Source organism: Rhincodon typus, chromosome 7 (genome assembly GCF_021869965.1).
Source record: "Rhincodon typus isolate 14 chromosome 7, sRhiTyp1.1, whole genome shotgun sequence".
Classification (NCBI taxonomy): Eukaryota; Metazoa; Chordata; class Chondrichthyes; order Orectolobiformes; family Rhincodontidae; genus Rhincodon; species Rhincodon typus.
The window spans coordinates 16,251,802-16,277,571 of NC_063338.1; the positions used below are offsets into that span (position 1 = coordinate 16,251,802).

General features: G+C 40.3%; 1 protein-coding gene across 37 annotated transcripts in view; it reads left to right on the plus strand.

Annotated features, from left to right (window-relative positions):
* Positions 1-25,770, plus strand: part of pcbp3 (poly(rC) binding protein 3) — a 108,847-nt gene that overhangs the window by 22,443 nt on the left and 60,634 nt on the right. For 24 of the 37 annotated variants that reach the window (XM_048598884.1, XM_048598898.1, XM_048598900.1 and 21 more), the window contains exons 2-3: positions 6,413-6,499; positions 16,752-16,834. The gene's annotated coding sequence lies outside the window, so the exon portion shown is untranslated. The remainder of the gene's footprint in view (positions 1-6,412; positions 6,500-16,751; positions 16,835-25,770) is intronic. The other 13 variants (XM_048598880.1, XM_048598897.1, XM_048598871.1 and 10 more) reach the window with 1 other exon arrangement.

Below are 25,770 nucleotides of genomic sequence, written 5' to 3' on the forward strand. Positions count from 1 at the left end.
TTCCCAAGCCTCTACTTGGTTTCCCCAATGTACAGGAGGCCACAACGGAAACAGCGGATGCAGTATACAACATTAGCAGATGTGCACGTGAACATCTGCTTGATGTGGAAAGTCTTCTTGGGGCCTGGGATGGGGGTGAGGGGGGAGGTGTAGGGGCAGGTGTAGCACTCCCTGCAGTTGCAGGGAAAAGTGCTAGGTGAGGCGGGCTGGAGGGGAGTGTGGAGTGGACAAGGGAGTCAGAGAGTGGTCCCTCTGGAAGGCAGATAAGGGTGGGGAGGGAAACAGTTCATCCACTTCACGAACGCCTTCCACCCCAACCTTAAGTTCACCTGGACCGTCTCTAATACCTCTCTCCTTCCTGGACCTCTGTCTCCATCTCCGGCAACCACCTAGAAACCGATATCCATTTCATGCCCACCGACTCCCACAGCTACCTAGAATACACCTCCCACCCACCTTCCAGCAAAAATGCCATCCCCTATTCCCAATTCCTTTGCCTCCACCGCATCTGCTCCCAGGATGAGGCATTCCACTCCCGTACATCTCAGATGTCCTCGTTCTCGTTTTTCAAGGACCGCAACTTCCCTCCCTCAGTGGTCGAGAGCGCCCTCGACCGTGTCTCCCGCATTTCCTGCAACTCATCCCTCACACCCCCTCCCCGCAATAACAACCAAAACGGAATCCCCCTCATCCTCACGTACCACCCCACCAACCTCCGGATCCAACGCATCATCCTCCGACACTTCCGCCATCTGCAATCCAACCCCACCACCAAAGACATTTTTCCCTTCCCCACCTTTATCTGCCTTCCGGAGAGACCACTCTCTCTCCGTGACTCCCTTGCCCGCTCCACGTTCCCCTCCAGCCCCACCTCATCCGGCACTTTTCCCTGCAACTGCGGGAAGTGCTACACCTGCTCCTACACCTCCCCCCTCGCCTCCATCCCAGGCCCCAAGAAGACTTTCCACATCAAGCAGATGTTCTGCTGCACATCTGCTAATGTGGTATACTGCATCCGCTGTTCCTGTTGTGGCCTCCTCTACGTCGGGGAAACCAAGCAGAGGCTTGGGGACCGCTTTGCAGAACACCTACGCTCGGTTCGCACTTCCCAGTCGCGAACCATTTCAACTCCCCCTGCCATTCCGCAGATGACATGTCCATCCTGGGCCTCCTGCAGTGCCACAACGATGCGGTGGTGGCTAAGTTGTTGGAAGTGATTCTGAAAATAGGATTAATATGCATTTGGAGAGGCAAGAAATGATTTGGGATAGTCAGCGTGGTTTTGTATGAGGGAAATTGTCTCTCTCAAACTTGATTTGAATTTTTTAATGGTTGAAGGCAGAACAGTAGTTGAGTTGACTTGACTAGTACTTGACTTTAGTAATGCTTTTGACGAGGTTCTGCGTAATAGACTAATTAGTAAGTCACATGCAATTCAGGGTGAGCTTGCCAACTGGATGCAAAATTGGCTTCAAGTCAGGAGACAGTTATGGTGTGGGTTTGTTTTTCATACTGGAGGCCTGTGACCAGCGGTGTTCCACAGGGATCGGTGCTGGGTCCACTTGTGTTTGTCATTTATATAAATTTGGATGAGAATATAGGAGAGATGGTTATTAAGTTTGCAGATGACACCAAAAGTGATGGTACAGTGCACAATGAAGAACATTGTCTAAGATTACAAAAATATGTTGATCAATTGAGTCAATAGGCTGAAAAGTGGCAGATGGAGTTTAATTTGGATAAATGCAAGATTGCATTTTGGTACAATAAACAAAGACAAAATGTATACAATTAATGGTAGGACCTGGGTAGTGTTGTAGAATAGAAAGACCTGAGGTTCAGGTATATAATTCTTTGCAGTTTGCATCACGTGGGATGGTTAAGGTGGTGTTTAGATGCTTGCCTTTATTGCTCACACCTTTAAGTATTGACGTTCGGATGTAGTGCTGAGGTTGTATGGGTGTTGGTGAGGCCGCTTCTGGAGTACTGTCCTGTTTTGGGAAAGATATTATTAAGCTGGAGACGGGTCAGAAAAGGTTGACTAGGACGTTGCCGGAATGGAAGGTTTGAGTTAAAAGGAGAGGCTGGATAGGCTGAGACTTTTTTCCACTGGAGCATAGAAGGTTGACCATATAGAGGTTTCTAAAAACATGGGGGGTATAGATAAGGTCAGTGGCTGGTGCCTTTCCCCCAGGGTGGGGGACTTCAAGAGTCGGGGGCATATTTTTAATGAGTGAGGAGAGAGATTTAAAAAGACATGGGCAATTTTGTTTTAACAGAATGGTTTGTGTGAAATGAACTTGCAGAGGAAGTGGTGGATGCAGGTACAGTTACATGCTTTAAAAGAGATTTAGATAACTACATAAAATGTTTGGAGGGATATGGGCCAAGTGCAGGCAAGTGAAACCAGTTTGGTTTGGACTGGTTGGACTGAAGGGTCTGTTTCCATGCTTTGACTTTGACTCTAAAGCCTGAATTCAGAGGTTTAAAAAATTGTGTTCTGTAGGGCAGGGGTTCAGTTTGGGGGGTTGGTTGTTGTAAGTGGAATAGAAGTTTCATGGAAACTTCTGGATTGAAAAAGAAACTTCATCCATTTTGATGCGCTATTTCTGTCTGGCAATGTGTTTGGTGTCATGGAAACACTTGATTTGATCAAAAGCTCAAGGATAAGTTGCTTTTCACAAGCACTGAAACAATCTTAAAGTCAAACCTGTAGCTATGTCTCAACATGGTTTGTTGAAATTGTGTACAATTCCTTCTCTACTTTCATTCTTACCTGTTTGTACCAGTTAATTAAATTTGACTTTTTTTGTTTGGGTTTTCTTTCGATTTACTTTTTCAATAAATAGGTACTGTTTCTGTTTGGCATCCATACAAAATAGACATCATGTAATACTTCTAGCTACTGGACCTGATTTAAATGTATGTATGCACTATATACCCCTGGGCACCCCTGTGTGCATACTGTACATCAAATGTACAGATTCAAAGCTTGCATGAACTTCTTAAATTGACAAGGATGCCAGGTTGAATTGGGCAAGTGTAGTGATTAAAGTTGATTTATTTGGTTTGTCAGCATGGTTCCAAATAATAGCCTCTTCAAAAAGGAAAAAAAATGAAGCTGGCATGTAAATTGCATAAGATTCATCCTATTTGTTAAATAACTTTGAGGGTTTTTTGAACGCTAACGTGGTTTTAGGATGTAAACCAGCTCCTCCATATGGCCCTATCATCCCTATAAATATATTTTTGAATTCGTGTTAAAGCATAAACAGCAGCAGAATTGTTTTGACAGTGAGCTTACAATCGTCGGCAATTGAGTCTTTGTCCATTACATTGCGACGTTACTCCTACTGAAGCATCTTCCTGGCAAAGCTGGAATACAATGGTGGTGATTACTTTTCTGAGTCACATGCTGCATCTTTGCTGCAGTTGATGCAGGCTGTCCTCTTTTGTGCATTGAAATCAATGCAACAGCACCCAATGCATTTCTTGTATTTACCTTAGACTTGCTTTGTCTAATTTCCATTGAACAAGCAAGAGGAATAATGTTATTTTTGAATTCACAAGTAAAGCACTGCAAATTTTGTTTCGTAGAGGATAACTATTAATTAGGGAATAATGACTAGACAGTACGAAAATAATAAAGCTGCAAGGAGTAATGAGAATAGGTGTTCAGGCAAGAACAGGAACTATTATTTCAATAAAATGTGGAGAACGAAAATGAGGCATATAATCTTCAAGACAATATTATTGCAGTAGTACATTGAAGGAGTTATTTTGAGATACTAAGTAATGAGGGAGTAATCATGTTGGGTGTGAGGTATTTGAACATTACCAGATACGTGCGGTGCTAAAGTCTTTGATAAAATCATCTCATTAACACTTGTGTAGATCTAAGCATTTTTGATATGGTAATTTTGTCTTTTTTTCCCCCCTCTGCAGTGAAATGAGTAATTTTATTTTTCACAATTTGAGTAAACTTTTGAAAGTTGAGCATGAATGATGAATAATGCAACACGTTTTAGATCCATAATAAACTTAAGCAATATAGTGAATGCCCACCATACTTGGATTTATGCTATTAATTCTGAAGTTTCTAATCATATTGATTTAAATATGCTTTGTTTTTAATTCATAGCCATAATAGTATTGAATGGTTGTAGTGAATCAAATTTAGCAATAAATGTAGTGCAAATATGGAGCAGAAGTGAACAGCATTTTTTATGTAATCAATCATCCCTCTAAATAAACATGGGTAAGTAACATGCTGCTGGATTGCATTCATTTTACATCACTCCTTACCAATAACATTATTTATTCAAGCTCAGACCTCCAACCCAATAACCCACCGATTGTCTGTATTTCCTATTTCTGGCTTCTTGAGCATCTCTGATTTTAATTGTTCCTCTCTTGATAGATGTGCCTTCAGCTTCAAGCCTTGCTGCCTTGTCTCTTTCCGCCTTTTAAGATACCCCTTGAAGTCTGTGTTTAGAGATTCATGAGATGTGGGTGTCGCTGGCCAGGCAAAAGGTGGTGATGAACTGCTACCTTGAATAATTACATCCACAGTGCTGCTGGGGAAGGAGCTGCAGAATTTTGGCCCAGCAACACCGAAGGAATGGCAAAATATACTTGCACCGTATGTAGCTTGGAGGGAAATTTTGCAGAAGATGATGTTTCCATGTATCCTTCTGCCATTGCCCTCAAAGATTGTCATGGTTGTGGGTTTGGTAGGTGATATCTAAGTCTCAGAATTTCTGCAGCACATTTTGTCAATGGAACAGCATTGTTGCTACTGAGTGGTGGTGGTGGTAGGAATGAATGTTTGGTTGTGATGCTAATCAAGTGGGCTCTTTCAACCTAGGAGAAAATTACTACACAGGCTGGAATCTGTACTGAAAACAAAATGCTGGAGATCACAGTGCGTCAAACAGCATCCATGGAGAGAGAGAGCAAGCTAACGTTTCGAGTTCAGCTGCGATGAAGAATCATCTAGACTCTATGTTAACTTGCTGTCTCTCCATGGATGCTGTGTGATCTAAATTTGGTGTTTTCAGGGTTCTCTCAAATGGAATGGTATGGAGTTTCTTTTGCTGTTTGGAGCTACATTCATCCAGCCAAGTGTGGAATATTCCATGGCATTGAATGATGGACAGGCTTTGGGCAGTCAGAATGAGAGTTACTCTTGCAAGATGCTGAGCGTCTGACCTGCTCTTGTAGTGCAGTATGTATACGGTAACCCCAGGATGTCGATATTGGGGGATTTAGTTATTGTGATACCATTGCCCAGCTCGTGTGAGTTGCAAAGGTTACAGGTTTTTCAGCATTGTGCAGCAGTCCATGCCCGAATGTCGAGTTCCAAATGGTGCTGATTTGGATGTCATCAGCAAACATCCCTCTTCTGACATTCGGATCGAGGGAAAGTCCTTGAATCAGCTGAAGATGTTGGGCCAAGGACGCTATCTTGAACTCCTGTAGAGATGTCCTGGAGCTGAAATGACTGACCTCCAACAACCACAACCATCTTCCTTTATGCCAGTTTGACACTGCTTACCGTTTGAATCCAGTTTTCCTAGGACTCCTTGATGTCACACTGTCAGACGCAGCCTCGACATTAAGGGCAGTAAGTCACATCTCTTCTGGTCATGCTTTTGAGCATCTACCCAAATATCTCCTTGTGTAGTTCCATGTCATTTTGTAATGCCTCTACCCAGCATTGCAGTGTTTTGTAATGTTAAAGGTGTTCTGTTGATGCAAATTATTGTTTGATTGATCTCACATTTGTATCAACTTGTGCTAATTTACCAGCTTGAAGTTTAGAAAGCAAGAACAGTGTGAAGAGCAAGGAATGAGAGTGCCTACTGCGTTCATGTCTTCAGATGTGTAACATTTGGCATGGTCTTTTGACTTAAGGTTCATGAGGTGGGAAAATCTGGATGGAAGCCAACTAAATTTTCTCCAGTAATGTCAAAGGTTGTCTTGATTCATCCTATCTAAATTTAATCTTTACAAACCCTCATTATACAGTATTTTTTGTAAATGGTACAGAGTTTATCATAACATTTGAGAGTTTTTGAATTCTCTAAGCTACAGAGATCTCTTACTTCTAAAGATCTCGATGTGTCAAGGAGAGAAATCTCAAACGAGTTAACATCCTTTTTTTTTAAACAGCTGTGACAATTCTGATCAGTTTTTTTTTGTCAAAAACCTCGATAAATTTCAGCATTGTTACACAAAAAAACTTTGGATCGGTAGCATAATGATTTTAAAACGTGTAGCATTCTCTACCAGACGCAAAGTGCAATGTAAGATTCATAGTATATTTTCCTGCTGTTGACTTTCACTATATATGGTATTATGACTTGCATACTTTGAAATATTAAGTTTCATTTCTCTACATTGTTTTCAGATCCAGCAACTGAGACAACTGAGAGCAATACATCACAAGTCATTTTCAAAGGATAATGTACGTGAATGTGAAGAGTGTGAATATAAGGTAGTCATATCATGATCTACTATTTGAATTTTATGCCTGACCATATTTTGTGCATTACATGTTAAATTATGGAAGATTGTATTGCACTCTATATTTAAAGATTCTCTGAAATGTTTGCTGAAATATTCTACGTTTCATAACTTAGCTTCTGTAAGAGCAGATATTTTTCCATAAAACTAAATGGAAATTGCCAAAGATGTAAATGTGTTTCCTGCAGCCTGATGCCATTAACTTTTTAAGTCCATTTTCTTTAATATTTATTCACAGGATATGGGTATCATTGGCTAGGCCAGAATTTATTGTCCATTGCTAATTACCATTGCGAAGGTGGTGATGAGCTGCTGCCATGGACTACTGACGTTTATGGCAGGTAGATGCACTCGCTGTGCTGTTAGCTATAAAGTTGGATCTAGTGGTGGTGAAGGAACAGTGATATAGTTGAGTCAAAATGGTGAGTGTCTTGGAGAAAAGTGGTAGCAGTGGTGCTTTCATGCGTCTGCTGATGCTTTCCTTCTAGATGGTAGACCTCTTTGGGTTTAGAAGGGGCTGTCAAAAAAAACTGGTGAGTGGCTGGCATGCATCTTCTGGATGGTAGATATTGCTCCTGTCAGTGGTGAAACAAGTTGTGTTCAGAGGTGCATAGGGTGCCAGCTAAGCAGGTTGCTTTGTCCTGGATGGTGTCCAGCTTCTTGACTGTTTCAGTTGCATTAATTCATGTTTGTTAGCAATATTCCATCCCATTCCTGACTTGTCTGGTCAGGAGGTAAGTTACTCGCTTTGGAATTTCCAGCACCTGACCTGCTTTTATAGCCTCAGTATTTATATGCTTAGTCCAATTCTGTGTCAGGTCAATTGGTAATCTAGGGGGTGGGGGGAGGGGGCACAGTTACATTCTTTTGGCAATATTGTTGTATGACACAGATGCAAATGTGTCCAGCCAGTCATCAACTAAGCTTGGGTGTCTTGTAGATTTTGCTGCATGTAGATACATACTGCTGTATCTGATGAATTGTTAGCAGTGGTGAACTTTTTAGAATTTAGAATTAGGTTTTACTGGCATGTTAACCCATGTGGTTTTGGTGGGTAAAGTTCAGGGTAATGGTCCATTTAAGAACTAGGTCCCTCTGAAGAGGGAGTTAAGTGGTGGTGCCTGGCTTCAAGTAAATTCGAATGTGATCAGTTTGTGTCTGGTCTGTATTGTGTTCAAAATAATACTCTGATCAAATGGATAACCTTCCAATGTTTTAAGTATCTGACTTGAGTTTTAGATGCCGGTTTAATGGGTGTGGAATAAAAGTTGGTGTAAGGAGTTGGCTTTAGATTATAAATCACTGTAGTTTTTATTTGTACGTAACTCCACTATTTAAAGTCTATTAGGATTGATGTACTTGATTTTGGAATGGTAAAATTATTTTGTACTAAAGCCTGAATCTTACTGCATCATTCTCTTCGCAAATACTCTGGTTTTTTGGTTTTACGCTTTATAAGCACCCAACAATGAACATTTTTGGTCTGTATGAAATCATAGTGCTATGCGATTCTCTCCATCCACCAGAGTGGGTAACCAGGGCCTTGATCTGACATCTGACAGTGAAATGCTCCATCAGGATTGCACTGGAATGCCAGTAGTGAACGGAGAAAAATTCAATTGGCAATTGAGAACTGTTAGAAAGCAGTAATTCCATGTCGTTAGTGTGAGTTGCTCAGTGGAAGCCTATGCAAAGGACCAGTATTGGCCATTTATCCTTTGGCCTGTTCCGCCATTTAATGCAATTGTAGTTGATCCGATGTAGCCTAACTCCTTTTTACTTGCCTGATACCACATCCCTTTTTTTTAATTTATTACTCTTTTATTGGCTGACAGGGCCAACATTTGTTATCCATCCCCCAACTGTCCTTGAACTAATTGCCTTACTAGGCAATTTCATAGTGTATTTAAGAGTCAATAACTTTGAGGATCTGGAGTTACTTGTAGGCCAGAATGGGTAAGGGCAGCAGATTTCCTTCCTTTAAAATTGATTAGTGCATTATGTTTTAGAATAATTGGTTTCGTGGCCACTAATTACTGAGACCCACTTCATAAACCAGATTTATTAAATTCCATCAACTACCTTGCTGATAATTTATCCGATGTTCCCAGAACATGAGCTTGGGCCTCAGATGCAGTAACATTACCACTCAATCTCCCTTTTGGATAACACAAATCTATCAATTTCTGTTCTAAAAGTAATAATTCTGCATCACTAGTATTTGTGGAAAAATTCCAAACTTCTGCCATCTATTGAAGTATTTCATAATTCCAATTCTGAAATATAACTTTTACGCAGACTCCCCCCACCCCCCAGCAACCTGACCTTAAACATCCAAAAAGTAAAAGGTTTTTCCAGTACACCCAACCTGTTCCTTTTAACATTTTGAAGGCTTCAATCAAAGGGAATTTTTAGGGAATTGAGTTTAATTCCATTAATCTTTCCTCTTAATTTTAACCCTGGTTCTGACAAATCTGTGCCCTGCTTCCTTCAAAGCCAATATGTTCTTCCTAAAATATAGTGAAACAAACATGCTGAAAATCTGAAACAAAAACTGTGTTGGAGAAACCTAGCAGGTCTGGCAGCATCTGTCAAGAGGAAAGCAGAGTATTGCACCAAGAACTGCTGGGTGTACTCCAGGTGCACTCTAACAGACTTTGTATAACTTCCCATAGATAAAAATATATTTTCACTGACAACATCACTATTAGATTTCTGATGGTTCCATGCACCTGTTCATGACTTTTCTGTGATCTATATACTTGCACTCCAACTATCAATGACCTCCATTGTTTCCAACTTTTCACCATTGAAAAAATGATAAAGCATAGTTTAAGTTATTTATAAGTGGATTAAAATTGCATTTGCCCACATTTTCACAATTTTGCACATTCACCTAATCATTCAATGTTAATTTCTGTAACTTAATGCTTGCATATCCACCATTTATAGTACAGCTTAATTGTATAATTGGCAGATTTGAAAGTGTGGTTTTCTAAACATAAGTAACTAATGAATACCATGAATAGTTGAGGCCTGAAGACACACTGTTCTCTACAGCACTGAACATGTCCCATGATTTAGTTCTTGTCAGCTGTTCCTGCTCTGTCTGCTTTTTGCTCAGTCAATTTCCTAACCAAGACGTAATTTACCTTTTTTCAATTCCTAAGCTTCACCATTAGGTAATGATCTGTTGACCTTACCAAATAAAGACAGTGCCCAAGAACCTTAGCAAGGCTGGTAATATCTGTGAAACAAGACAGCAAGTTAACATTTTGAATCCAATATAATTCTCTTCAAAAGCTTTTGGGGAAGTTCATATAGATAACATCCTCTATAGATTCCCCTATCCATCATTAAACAACACTTCATAACATTCCACAGATCTGTCCAGGTCTTAAAATCTGTGCTGGAGACTTAATATATTCAGTCACCTCATTTTTAACTATAAACTTAAAATTTCTGGCAATTGATGCTAAGGCTAACTAGTCTGGTCACTTGGTTTCCTTCTGTCATCTTTCTAAATAATTGAGTGACATGCCCAATTAAAGGGGTACTTCCTCCAGCAAGAGAATTTTGAAAGATTGTAACTTGGCACTTGTAATGTTCTTGCCTCCATTTAACCCTGAGGTGACAACCATCTTGTTCTGTGAAACTTGATCTTTTGATGGCATTAATTTCTTCGTTATTATTTTACTTGCATTAATGTTGAATTTCTGTCCATGTTTCATTAATTTTTCTTGGGAGGTCTGGCATGCTGAACTTTTTCTCTACCGTAAATGATGCACCCAGTAATCATTCAGCATGCCTGCAGTTGCCATTTTTCACTAACAACATCATCATTAGTTTTCAAGGGGTTGTATGGCTTCCGACCCCCTTAATGTATTTGTAAATGTTGGTTTCATATGCCTTCCAAGTTTCCTTTCATACATGTTGTTAGCTCATACTGTGTGTTTTGTCACTGTTCACTCTTGGTAGCTTTCCATTGCATCAGAATCTATGATTTACATTTTTAAAAACTTTTTTTAGTTTTGTTTATTGTCAGTGTTGAGAAGTGGAACTCTTCAGTGTTATAAACTGTTTCAGTATGGTGTTTCTTTTTGATCACCTGCTGTTAATGCCATACCCATTAGCAGGTTTTTCCGGTTTATTATAAATAGCCCATTTCATTCCATTGAAGTCATCTTATCTAAATCTTGGATCTTAGTGCTGTTTCCATGTTCAAACAATCATTGAATTTAATCATGTTTTCATTGCTGTTTGATAGACGTCTGCACACTATTTATTTAACTTTTAAGTATTGGTTTTTTCCTCATTAGTAAATCCAGTTTCGCATGCCCTATTGTTCATTATCACATACTGTTTCAGAAAATTATTTGCAACCTTTGGTTTAAGCAGGCTGACACATTAATCTGTACAAAAATTAAAACTCCCCATTGGAACGACATGGCCTGTGCAATGTACTGGTTTAATTTCTGCATTTATACCAATTGCAACTTCACAGCTACTGCTGGGGTCCATTACACAACTCACTACAGTCTTAAATTCTTTTAGTCCTACCTATAAAGTCTCTGCCTGCTTAACCTCCAGCCATATCCCCTCAAAATTGATAAGATTTTGTCCTTGATCATTGAGGCTACTCCTTCCTCTCCTCTATTTTGCCCTATCTTTCCTGTAGACCTGAAACTGATAGATTTATAGTCCAGATAGTTGTTCAATCATGTCCCTGGAATGAGTACCATGTCAACACCTGAGTGAAATTTGTCTGCAATTGATTGTTCCATATAAATTTATATAAAGAAACTCACCCTAATCTGTGTTCCTTTTTAATATTTTGTTCAGATTTCCTATTTCTGACCTGGTTAAGTATTTTACATCTTTTAGTTTTCTTTTTTCTCTATATGCAAGAGTCTAGGACCAGGGGTCGAAATCTCACAGTAAAAGATTGCTCTAGTTAAGACCGGGAAAATTTTTTAGGGTAGTGGGATACCTTACCATAGAGAGTCAGAGTATATTCAGTCCAGAGATACTGGTTTTAGTCAGTAAGGGAATGAAAGGTTATGGAAATGAGGTAGGGAACTGAAGCTGAAGATTCAGATCAGCCATGTTCCCATTGAATGGCGGAACAGACATGATGGGCTGAATGGTTGATATCTGCTTGTACAAATTCATCTGGCTTGATGGCAGTGGTGAAGAGGGAAATTTGCTGGCCACGAGACTAGATTATATGGTTGAATAGAATATTGTTGATCCGCAATGCCTTATGGATGTGCAGCTTTGAGTTGCCAGATCTGTTCGAAGTGATAGTGTCACCAAAACGATAGAGGACTTTCTAAATGTGAAGACAGGACTGCATCTCCACAAGGGTTTTGCAGTGACCACATCCACCAACAAATGTCACAGACAAATTCACATGCAATAGCAAATTTGGCGAAGATCAGGTCAAGTGAGTTTAATTCTCTACTGGTTCCCTCACTAGCTGCAGCAGATCCAGGCTTAGCAGCCTTATCCTTTAGGGCTCAGTCAGTCGTGGTGGTGCCAAGCCGTTCTTGGTGTTGGACATTAAATTCCCTCCTCGGTACATTCAGTGCTCTTTCCAGTTGTAGTTCTGCATGCAAGAGCACTCATTCATCTGGGTATGCGGTGGCATTTTTTGGAGTGGTTGTTATGAGACTTCATGGGTATAGAGTCAATTTTAAGCATGAACTCCCAGGGCAACTCATGATTGTCCACCACTGTGCTGCTACTTCTGGGCCTGCCCTGTGGTAGGCCCAAACAAGATGAAATAGCATTTTCCGTTTTTGTGTTCTCCCCATCTGTCCCAGACTCAGTGGTGGTGTTGTCTGAGATACGTAATGTATGATTTTAGGAGCAAGGTTAAATCAGGCTGTTATTTGGCTGAGCTGTGGGATAGCTCTACCAGTTTTTACACAAGACCCCAGATGTTAATAAGGAGGAATTTGCAAGGATGGCACTGTGGGCTTTGATATTGTGTCCATTGCCTAGGTAGCTGTCTGGTGGTCCACCTGGCCTCGCTTATCTATCTTAGACTCAATTACTGTTTGATCTGTCTGGATGTCTTGCTGATCTGTTTGAGGATAGCCAAGTCAACCCACATTGCGGCTCTGGAGTGACATAGCCCAGATCAGGAAACAGTGACAGATTACGATTGTGACTTATTAGCTGAGTTTAAATTTAACCTTTTGTGGTTGAATTTGTGCCTATCTCTCCAGAGCATTACCTTGGGCCTAACATTAACCATAGTAAATATCTCCATGGAATCACTTTCTGTAGTTTCTCATTCTGTCACTTGGGTTCCCCTTATTCTACTTGTTGTTGATCACACCAACCTCTTGTACCGTGTACTCCAGTTCTGATGAAGAGTCATCTCGACTTAAAATGTCAGCTTGCTCTCCTTGGATGCTGCCTGAACCTGTGATTTCCAGCATTTTTCCTTGGTTTTGAATACAGATTTCAGCATCTGCAGTAATTTGCTCCCCCTTGTACCAGAAACTGTCCAGAAAATTCTTCTCCTGTCATGACTCCCTCCAAGTTACAAACCTGCTAAATGACTCTTGAGAAATGGAGTCATCTGTGTGTTTGTTCTGGACAGTCCCACTGTCCACCGAGACCCCCACACTACTGTATAGGTACAATGTCGTCTTTATTTTAGTTGAATTTCTTTGTTTATGGACTAATTTCAAACCACATACTATACCTCAAGCTTCCACTGCAAGTATTAGCAGTTAAAAATAATGCTTTCCCTGTCTTCACCAAGTTCCCATGAGCCGCAGTCTTTTTTTTCTTTATTCATAAGATTGTTACTTACAAAGCATTAAACTTTCTGTGGAAGGTTGAGTTTTGCTTGCTGATTGGCATTCCTCACTTGTTGCTTGTAATTTTCTTGACTGGTAGCAATTTTTGCCATTTCTAAATACTGTATGAAACTTTTGTGCAGTTGTTTCATCTGGATTTTAAATACCTTGGTGATTAAGATTTGATGAGTTTCTTGCCCTCTTCCTGGAAAATCAAATATTTCTGTTTCTAGCCACAAAGTCCTTCCAATGTCAGTTGTAGAAACGTTATGGAATACCTTAAACCTCATGATTGAAATTAGTTTTTTGGTAACCAAATTGCATAGAATTGTTTCTTTTTGTCTGATACTGCAATGGTACAAGAGATTGTCAGATTCTGAACTATATTAAGCCTTTGGTTTCCTTTTGTCCAGTAATTATAGGCCCTAGAAAGGATTCATTCCATTATATTTTGCTGATGGCAACAGCAGGTGGTATTAATACAAAGCAGATATAGACAGCTTTTGGTGAGGGTTGGGGGGCAGGCAGGGGTTGACGGTGGAATGTGTGGAGAGAGAGAGAGAGATGGCCATTGTTAATATTGAGCTGCTTGCTTTTGAATACTGGTTTTAGCTAGAAGGCAACAACAGTATTACAATGAGCCTGTTGCTTAATGAAGCGCAAGGCAGAATTTTCCATTAGTGCTGTTTATCTACAGGACAAGCACATTTGTTAACTGTTTTCGGTCACAGCTCTGTGACATGATGTAATAAGAAAAAGCTGCAAATCGTATGCCTAGTGCAAAAGCTTGCATTAGATTTTGACTTATCACCTGTATCAAATGTTGAGCTATAATCTTGGAAAGTGTTGTATTGCATCTGAATTTTATGTCGGAGTTAATAATACATGGATTTGCTGGTATGAAATAATAAACATTTTTCTAATTAATTAGTTTTGCATTGAACGGGTAACTTCGTTTTCCTGTTTATGATGCATGGTCACAGCACTGAAACATTTTAGTTCAGGATTTTGACAACATTGTTCTAATTTTCCTTTTTAAAAAAAGGACAGCAGAGTAAACAACTGTCAGCAGTAACTAAATAAGTGATTTTTATAAAGAAGCCTCCTGCAAATGATGCACTTATAACTTGTCCAAATTTGACTCTGCTCTGTGGAGGTTGAACTTGCAAGAGCAGATTGGAAAAGAAGACCATATATTGGCCCATCAAACCCCTGATCACCACGTTCATCCTTAATATGTTTCTGTATGTCCGATCAGTAGTTTAATTGTCATTGTATTTGCACCACAGACACTGTATACTAATAATTAAGTTTCCTTTGTTTCAAATTTAGATTCCTTCTGGGTTGTTTGTGAATTACAGTAGTTTTCTATTACGATGGTGGGAGGGGTGTCAAACCCCTCGGATAATTAAAATGAATTCAAGCCCCCATTCTGTTATGGCAGTAGTAGAGATCCCCTTCTAACAATTAAACATGAAACTCCTTGAAGCTCGCCTAATCCGTTAAACTGTTACGGAGAAGGGGAAGTTAAATGAAGGAAAATCACTGCCATTCACTTTATAAGTAACAAGTAACAATTTATTTATTTAACCTTAATAGTGAACAAATTAACCGAATGACTAACAAAACGAAGAATTATCCCATAACTCCTAACTATTCCCTAACTAAAAATTCTACTAGTATGTTGCTCCAATAAACACATCCCACTTGTATAAACCCAAGTAGTAATAAAATAAATTAAAACTTAGTCTGTCAAAGTCTACAAGACTTTCTTCTGTTTTCAAGTCATAACTGTCTTTCTTCCACTGATCTGGCTGTCAGATGTTTTCTGTGAAGTCCTCTGTGAGTACTCTTAGCTAGAAGAGTCCTGGTACTGTTTATGGATAGACTTTCTTACAGTAGCATTGGTCCAAAGTTGTCAAAACCATCAGATTTAAATTCAATTGACTTTCAATCGCTGAGTGCTTGGTTTAAATTAATTGGCTGATTCCAGCTAGTTGCCAAAACAGCAAAACAAGCCTAAGATTTCCAGTCACCTAGCCAATTGATGCATGTTTCAATTTTAGAACTGTCTGTACCCCTTCAGCTGCTTAGACACGTTTTCTGCATAAATCTCTAAGCATAGAAAAGCACTTTACCTCTTAAAGGAGCCATGCATGCTTCTCTCATCAATTTTTTTACAAACACATTCTAACTTCCTGCCTTCCAATTCATGATTATTCCACACAACTTCATTCAATCCCTTATATGATACCACTGACTTGAAATTGAATTTGATAGATTTGAATTAACTCACTCTGAACTACATGTAATGTGCGTGATTCTATCCATAACAAGAATAACTTAAAATTTAAGTAATGCTAATGGTCTAGTAGAAATGTCCCAAGGCTCGTCACAGGAATATTAATCCAAATAAAATTTAACACTAAACCATGTATGACAGGTGACCAAAAGATTTGATCCCAGATATATTAAAGGTGTGCTTTAAAGGAGGGGAGGGTTTAGAGGGAATTCCAACTGAATATGTAGCCATCAATGGTTGTGTTAAATTGATATTGCTATTTTATTTTTCTAGAGCCAGGTAATAAACAACTTAAAAGGGGAACATGCAACTTCTTTTCTGTTTAAGGTGATAATCTGCCTCATCCTTATTTCATCTCAATTTCTCTAAATGTTTGAACTTTTTATCTTCTATTATTGTGAATGCTGAAGGGCAAGTCAGTATTTTTCTCTTAGAATTAATGTCAAATTCAAATTTGCAAGCTGTCATTTGAAGGAAGTTGTATGAAAGAGCGATACTGTGATGTGCCTTCTGCCTGATTGAGGTATCTTTTGATTATTGCAGTGAAGCTAAGTTTCTGTGTTCGCTCCAGTTCAATTCCATTTTGCAAATTTCAGACATTCCCAGTTAATTATGCATGTATTTTGATAGCCGCTTGAACCTAGACTACAGTAACTTGACTCTGGTTATGTGCATTGTTCACTCATTATATGAAGATAAAAGTTCTGAATCTTACAAGACCTGTAAAAAATTTCTTTCTTTTTTAATGCTGAACTGGAACATGCTGCATTCATAGCAGTTGAGGTATGTGATACAGGCTTTAAATATAAATCTTGTTTACAATGAGTGGATCAGATGTTCTTCACAGTTTGCCTTATGTAACTCAAATTTAGCCATCAAAGCATTTGAAGTAAATATTTGTTTATCAGAAGAAAAATGAAGCTGAAGGGTACGTCTTATTTCTGCCTGTGCATCAAGGTACTGAGTACTGAACTTTTTTCTTCTACTCCCTGAAATTCTCCGGGTTGCCTTAAACAACTTTGCTTAATTGTTCACTGAATTAAACCTTTAAATTTCTCAAATCTCAACAAAACCTTGATAGCATTTTCTGGTATTCTTTGTTTCAGGCAACAATAGGTAACGCTGCAAACTCATCTGGAGACAAATTGTTAGTACATTTCTTCCCAAATCTGCTGAAAGCAACTCCAAGGTAGGTGAAACTAATTACTTGGAATTCCTCCACACAGTTAAAAGCTAATAATTAAAAAGCTAACTATGACCAAACCTCTTAAGGTTTACTATTGGAACCTGGGATTTTTTGGTTCAACGTCGACAGGATAGAAGTTGTTTCCCATTGTGAGAATGTCAAGAACCAGAGGGCATGATCTCAGAGTAAGGATTGCCCATTTTAGACACAAGTGGAATTTCTTTTTGGGCGTTGTGAATCTGTGGGATACATTACCGCTGAGGGCTGTACAGGTCGGGTCTTTAAGTATATTCAAGACAGAGGCAGATTTTTGATCAATAAGTCTATCGGCGTTGTGGAAAAAAGCAGGAAAGTGAAGTTGAGGATGATCAGATTAGCTGTGATTTCATTGAATGGCTAGTAGACCTGACAAACTGAATGGCATAAATCAGCTGTTGTGTTTTATGATTAAGTGCTGTGAGACACAACATATACTTAACGTAGAAAAACGGTGAGTTGATATTTAGGATGGTGCTAACTGAAATTGGAGTTGACAACCATTCTACAAAAACTGAATTAAATATGCAGAAGATGACTAATGCTTAAATAGAAATATTGTACAAATGAGTCTCGGACTAATTTTTATTCCTGTTCGCATTTGAGATTCAGTTCTCAATGTACTTTGCACACTTTAAAAGTGTAGATATGAAAGTGACGTATTTATTTCTGTGTTCCGTGGAAATAATCACTTGATTGAGAGACCTATTTTGAAGCTTGTTACTTGACAATGTAAGTACAGTTCCATAATTTAAAGGGTTTGCAGTTGGTGCTACTCTTATTGGTCATGGGTTTTAATCCTGGCGCTTCCGATAGTGTTAAATGCTGTAGGGCAGCATGCCTTTATTTAAGCATTGCAACAATGCAGTTTGTTTAAACGTGATTTATATCCATCTGATGTGGAATTCTAGGCACAAGCCAAACCTAGAGTGTCATGTCATGCAATCTACCAAACTGGTTTTCAATTCTAGCTCTAATTTAGAGCATTTAACCTCTAATTTAGAGCATTTACAGTCATAAGCTTGGTGGAAAAACTTAAGATTAATAGAATTTTACAATACAGAGGGTCATCGTTTGCCCATCATGTCTGTACCATCTCACAAAAGGGCTACCCAGTTAGTCCAATTCTCCAGCCCCATCTCTGTAGCCCTCTAATTTCATCACTGATCTTATAGGGAATATGCCTCCTCGACTCTCCCAGGCAGTGCATTCCAAATCCTGAGTAAAGAACTTTCTTCTCCTCTCAGTCCTAGCTGTCTTGCTGACAGTCTTGAAATAGTGATCCCTAGTGACATACCAACTAGTGGAAACAGGTTGCATTGTTTACCTTGTCAAATTGTTCATAATTTTGAACACCTCAGTAAGTCACCTCTAATCTTCTCTGCCCCAAGGAGAATAAGCCCAATTGCTCTGATCTTTCCTTGTATCTAAAATCCCTCATTCCTGGTATCGTTCTCATAAATGTACTTTGTGCTCTCTCCAGGGCTTTAACATCCTTCCTGAAATCATGTGCCCAGAACTGAACACAATACTCCAAATGTGGTCTGATAAATGATCTATGCCTCTATAAACCCAAGAATCCTATAAGCTTCCTTAACTGTTCCACCTTCTTTAGCCACTCCCAGAGAATTATGCACATGAACCAAGATCCCTCTGCTCCTGTACTTCCCTGAAAGTTGTATCATTGAGCCTGTATTGTCCCTCCATTTCTTCTACCAAAATGCATTACCTCTGTTTTTCTGCCTTGAAATTTCATCTGCCAGGTATCTGCCTGTTTTGGCCAAACAGGCAATGTCCTTCTGAAGTCATTCAGTGTCATTCTCATAATTAACTATTCTCCCTAGCTTAGTATTATCTGCAAATTTAGACTTTGCCTTCAACATCCATCTCCAAATCGTTTGTATAAATCAAAAGCAAGGGTCCCAATTCCAATACCTCTAGAACACACTTTTCAACTCTTCTCCAGTCTGAGAAATGTGCATCAATACTTACCCCCTGTTTCCTATCTTTTTAGTCAACTTCTAATCCATGCAATAAAGGGCCACTCCATCCCAAACATTTCTAATTTGCTAACCAGCCTTCTATGTGGCACCATGTCAAACGCTTTCTGAAAGTTGAAATACACAACATCCATAGCACTAATCTTATCCATTGCCTGTCCCTTCATCAAAAACTCAATTGCATTTGTCAGACATAATCTGCCCTTGATAAAGCCTTGACTTCATATTACCCTGCAGTACACAATGTGCAATTTGTATTTATTTTTGACCCTTCCGCTCATTTAGAAGATGAAGGTGAATTAAAGTCAATAGTATTGATAAACAAGATGTGCCCAACACCCTGAGGGACTGCAACCCATATCATTTGTTTATTTCCATCCTTGGACCCTGGGCTGAACGTAGTTCATTTTTACGCCCTTCTGGAACAATTAGTCATTGGGTACCATGTCATGTGCTGATAGGCCTCAAGGTGAATGCTGTGCCCTTGCTAGGGGCAGTATGCAAGTGTAGATATAAAAGGGGGCGGGTAGCAATAAATTGGTGTACCACTGTTCTCCTGAATCTGCTGATTTATCTTTCCATTCCTTTTACAAGAACCTTCCTCTCTTCTAAGGTACAGTAAACTTATTTACCAATTTATAGAAAACTTGCAATTGGCTTTGTCAATTTTCCCATGTCAGTATAGAATAATGGCTGCTCCCCACTAAACTGCTCCTAATATTTGTGTTCACACAAGCACTGAGCTTTATGATGGCTCACACATGTTTGTGTAAATTAGACTGACTTCTACGAGATAGCAAAAACTGCAGATGCTGGAGTCAGTTAATACAATGTGGAGCTGGAGGAACACCAGACTAGCAGCATCAGAGAAGCAGGAAAGTCAACATTTCGGGTTTACACCCTTCAGGACTCGGGAGGGGAAAGGGAACTGTGAAATAGAGGGAGGAGGGACGGGTCTGGGGGAAGGTAGGGGTAATGGGGATTTGTCGGTGGGAAGGGTAGGGTGGATAGGTGGGAAAGAAGATGGACAGGGCAGGGATGAGCGGGAGGGTTGAACATGGGTTGAGGCCATTGGGCTGTAGGCTCCTGAGGCAGAATATGAAGTGCTCTTCCTTTAGTTTGCATGTTATGTCATTGTGACATTGGAGAAGGTCCAGCATGAACATGTCACCAAGGGAGTGGGAGGAGGAGTTAAAATGGTTGACAACCAGAAAATGGTGGTGATTATAGCATACAGAGCACAAATGCTCTGTGAATCACTCACCAAGTCTGCGCTTGGTGTCTCAGATGTCGAGGAGGCTCCATCAAGAGTAACAGATACAGTAGACCAGGTTGGAGATGTACAGGTGAATCCGTGTTGAATTTGGAAAGATTGTCTGGGCCTTGGACGGAGGTGAGAAGGGAAGTGTTGGGGCAGGTGTAGCACCTCCTGCAGTTTCAGGGAAAGGTGCCAGGTGTGATGGTGTTGGAGAAGAGTATGGAGCAGACGAGGGAGTTGCAGAGCGAGCGGTCCGTATGAAAGGCAGATAGGGGTAGGGAGGGAAATATCTCTTTGGTGGTGGGGTCAGTGATTGGGTGGTGGGGGCGCAGGTGGTGCTACACTTGCCCCTACACCTCCCCCCTCATCTTTGTTCAAGGCCCCAGACAATCTTTCCGAATCCAACAGGATTCACCCGTACATCCTCCAACCTGCTGTATCCATTCCTCCTGATGTGGCTGCCTCTACATCATGAGACCAAGCGCAGACTCTGTAACCAATTCGCGGAGCATCTGTGCTCTATACGCTATAACCAACAACACCTTCCAGTTGCCAACCATTTTAACTCTTTCCCACCACCACCACCACCACCACCTCTCACTCCCTTGGTAACACGTCCATCCTTAACACTGGAGGCAACCATAATGATGTCACACACAAACTGAAGGAACAACGCCTCATATTCTGCCTCGGGAGCCTACAACCCGATGGCCTCAACATAGAATTCACCAGTTTCAAAATCTCCCCATCCCTGGCCTCATCCCATGTCCAACCCTCCCACCCTCTCATTCCTGCCACCTTGACCTGACACTACCTGCCTATCTTCTTTCCCACTATCTGCCCCACCCTTCCCACTGACCAATCCCCACTACCCCCTACCTGCATCCACCTATTTCCCCCTGCCCCACCCCTCCTCCCCCTATTTATTTCCCAGTTCTCTTTCCCCCTCCCTAGTCCTGATGAAGGATGTAAACCTGAAACATCGACTTGCCTGCTCCTCTGTTGCCTGACCTGCTGTGGTCCTCCAGCTCCACACTAGGTTGATTTAAACTGACTGCTAACTGCTATTGAAAACCATTCCTCAAATTTTTGAGAGTTGAGACAGGAATTGTTAAATCTACGTGAAAGCTATTTGTTGGGTTTTAACAAAGAATTTCAAAGATGGGTGAATGAAAAACAAATGTAATGACATGCTAGAAACTGTTGTAGAAAAACGCTAAACAGAGAAATGTGACGTTTTGATATTTGAATATGATCCCTGAGCTAGTGGTTAGCCTAACTATTTCATCAGAATGGCAAAATGAGTGGTTTCCTATTTCACGATTAAAGGTTCATTTATTCTCATTTGTAATGCAGGATATGTGATGGATGTAGCAATTTCTTCTATTGTGCTGAATTAATTGTATGGTTTCAAAGTTGGCTGCCATTTGTGCCTGATATTTGATGGTTTGCTCACTGATAAATATGAACCATTGCTCCTAATTTTGGGGAGCTGTGGACAGAAAATTTGAATTCTAGATGATTCTTGGCATTTGCTGGAAATGGATCAAGAAATTATGTAACACTAACTCATGATGTCTTGTCTCTTAAAATGATTGGGTGGATGATTATAGGTAGTCATGTTCTGATCTGCATTCTGGGCAGTGCAAAAAAAGGAATTTTGACCTATTGTTGCCAAGAGTATTTAAATTTACCTCGAGTGTAAATTTGTTCTCGGTAGAATGTGCGGTATCTGTTAACTATCAGGATTTGCATTGTACAATCTTCATAACTAAGGATGCTGTATACAGTGGTGTTTCGGGGGGATAGGTTTTAGGTCCTCTGATAAGTTAATGGTTTGGAATTTGATATATAGGATATACTTTCAAAGTTTATTGTTGACATGAAATTTGGAAATGTGGAAACAATGAAGACTGGAAAAACATCAGGGAGGACAAATACTCAATGGTAACCTTTGATAAAAACTTGAAGGGAGACAAAGTTACAGGAATGGGTGGGAGAGTTGGAATAATTGCAACGTGGGATAAAAGGTTCAATAGCAACATGGATACAAAATTGATTGACAGGAAACAGGATTGGTTAGTCGATGTTTCTCAAGTTGTGGAAAGGTTTATAGTAGAGTTCCAAACTGTTAAGGTCTGCTTTTCCTGGTGGCTTTAGTTTACAGGGTATAACTTCAAAATTTGTCGTCGATTATGAACTTTCAGATGGACCGTGTAGAACTTCAAAAGGACATAGACAAGTTGGTGAGTTGAGTGGATAGGTGGCAAATGAGGTTCAATGCAGTGAATTGAGGTGAAACGTTTTGGAAGGAAGCGCATGGAGAGACAAAGGGTGTAATTCTGAAAGAGGTAAAGAGGGACATGGATGTCCATGTCCATAAAGAGAATGCAGGGAGTGAGTGAGCAAATGCTTGGCACATGCGGCATAATGTGATTAAATGAAAGGTCATCCACTTTGGAGCAAAAACGAGAAGACAGATTATATGGCTATGAATTGAGGGAGGGAAATGTGCGTTAAGACCTGGGTATCCTTTTACACTGAGTTACCAAAGGTAAACATGCAAGTGTAGCAGACAGTAAATGGTATGGTGGCCTTCAAAAGAGGATGAATATACAGGAGCAGGGGCATCTTGCTGGAGTTGTGCAGCACCTTTGTGAAACTACACGTGGAATATTATGTGCAATTTTGGCCTCCTTGTCTGAGGAAGGATACTCTTGCTATAGAGGAAGTGCAGTACAGGTTGACCAGACTGATTCCTGGGATGGGGGAACTGACATATGAGAGAATTGGTTAGGATTATTTGCTGCAGTTCAGAAGAATGAGAGGGGTGGAGGTATCTCATAGAAACCTAATGAGATTCTTGCTGGAAGGATGGCAGTAGAGTCCAGGACTAGGGGGTCACACTCCTAAGATCATGGGGTAAACCATTTAGGACTGGTGAGAATTTTTTTCACCCAGAGTGGTGAGCCTGTAGAATTCTCGACCACAGAAAGCAGTCGAGGCCAAAGCATTGTATGATTTCAGGAATGAGTTGGATATAGCAGTTGGAGCTGAGGGGATCAAAGGATATGGAGGAAAAGCAGGAACAGGCAATTGAGTTGGTTGATCAGCATGATCAGACTGAATGGCAGAGCAGGCTTGAATGACCAAATGGCCTACTTCTGCATTAGTCTGTTTTTAAGTGAGGCAAGGTGACAGGACGGTTTAAATCAGTAGTTAAAGTGCACAGTATCCTAGGCTTTATCAATCGGGAGTGTTAAATGTGTTGACTTTGTATAAAGTGCTAGTTTGGCCTTAGCTTGAGTATTGTGTACAGTTCTTGGTGTTGCACCTTGGGAAGGATGTGTTGGAATTGGAAAGACAACAGAGGTTTGAACCTGAAGATGTTTGAGAATACTTCCAGGGACGAAGAATTTCAAATGTGAAGATGAATTAACAAAGATGTGACCCTTCTCCCTTGGAGAAGGGAAAGCTGAAGAGGTCACCTGAATTAAGTATTTAAAATTGAGAGTTCTGAACCCTAAATAATGCAAACGTGTTCTAATTTGTAAAATTGAGAAGGCACAGGTTTGAAGTAATTGATGAAGGGAGCAAAACTGATATGAAAGACTTTTGCATGCAGCATCTGGAATGCACTGCCGGAGCGTAGTGGAGGCACATTCCAGTATGGAATGTCAAAGGGAATAGTGTAATTATTTGAAAATGAATAAAGTGCAGGATTCAAGGGAGGAGGCATCATGGCACTGAAGTGAGATGCTTATTTGAGAACTGGTCCTTAATAAAATTTGGCGTCATGGGCTGAACAGTAGCCTTCTGTGATAATCACTTTGATTCTAATGGGTAGCCTGTGTGCATTCTTAGCCTAACAAAAAGCAATAACTGTCTCTCATTTGGGAGAATGTTTGATTGTTCATACTTTTGATTTAGTGTACATGTTGAAAAGGTATGCTTAGGAGCTTGTCATTCTCCAGCTTTTTGAACATTGATTTGCTTGGCTCTGAGAAGTTTGTTGTCAGGATGATCACCTGTGCTGCAGTCCTAGACAATATACGTCAATATGTTTAGTCCCAAGAAGAGGTGCATGCAGTATTTTGATGGGAGTGATCATTCATTCCTTCATAAATCAATATCATGACCTCCAAGGTATTGTCAATAGCTCATTGGCCATTCTTGCGTTTGAGTTGAGATTGTAGGCTCAAGCCTGATTCCGGAGGCTTGACCGCAAATTCTAGGCCGATGCAAACCAATATAGCACTTGGGGGCTGCTGCTGAAAGAGAGAGAGAGAGCCTCTGTTGAATTAGCTTGAGATTCTGTCCTGGCCTTCAGATGTGTGGGCAATATTTATTCCTCAACGAGATCTCTAAAATCTGATTAACCTGGACTTTGCACTGATAAGTGCTCGCCATTATTGAGTAAAAGGGACAGCAATTTCTGGCCTTTATATACACACTTAAATGCAGAAATCCAGATTTTGCTGTTGGAGCATCTTCTGTTCCTCTACAGACTGTGCTGTGACAGTTCTTACTGATAAACTTTGCACTAAAATTATTGAAATGTGTAAGGTATTACTTTTTACCCACTTAAAAAGCCAGGAAAAGAATGAAACGCACAGGTGAACAAACATTCACCTCACTTTTCAAGGTCATCCCCTTCTCATTTGATGAACATGCTGCAGTTATAGTTGTCCCATCTGTCATTTAGGATACGTTGCCCACTTTGGCTAATGTTCCCATGGTTGATTCCACTGGAATTTATAAGCAAGCCACCTGCAGGTGTGAGGAACCTTGTCATTGGGCTGCTTGGCTTTGCCTTGCTGCTGCTCATTCTTGGTGTCTTGCACACTGACAATCTGCTTAAACCAAGCATGACACAAGTTGGTGATTGTGGCATCTTTCAATATTTTCCACTCTGCTTTCATCATGAATATGCTCATTAGCTGCTCAGTTGGTTATACTCATTGTCGATTGCCTTGATAACCTGACATGAACTATTGATGACTTTAAGGTTCTAATCACTCCCGATCACTTGGCTGGCCCTTGGTCATAGTGTTGGACGGAGGTGTCTTGAAGCTAGAAATTCAGGGTACGCAGCACAGTTGTCTGTAATGATGGTAATCTTCTATTTCTTTATTGATATGATTTGTCTACTCTTTTGATCTTGACTCAATGTTGTTGGCCATCCAATTCGGGTTTTGTAAGCCACCTACTGTGGGCAATTTCTTGACACATTCACAAAGCAGCATGGCTTTTTTGACATTGTTATCATGAGCGACAACTTGTTGGCATCATTAATTTTGGCACAGACCACAGTGACGTGTTCCCTCCTTTGCAAGTCAGTTGCATTTTTTGTTCACTATGGTAAGACTATTTAGCCAAACATTGTCACTGCTACTGTGACTGCATCACCAATGATACTAATAAGTGATGCTGTGCCTTGTCTTTAATTAGTCCACCTATCTTTTGCTGTAGATGAGCTCCTTGAGGTTCAGGCACTCTGCCACTTCACTAGATTGGATGGGAGATAGGAACATTCTCTGCTCAGGTTGTCTTGAAAAAAGTCAATCCAGACAGTTGTTCTTCTCTTCTTTCCTGGACAGAATGCCTGCCTGTCAGACTGTTAAGGATAACAAGGTGTAGAGCTG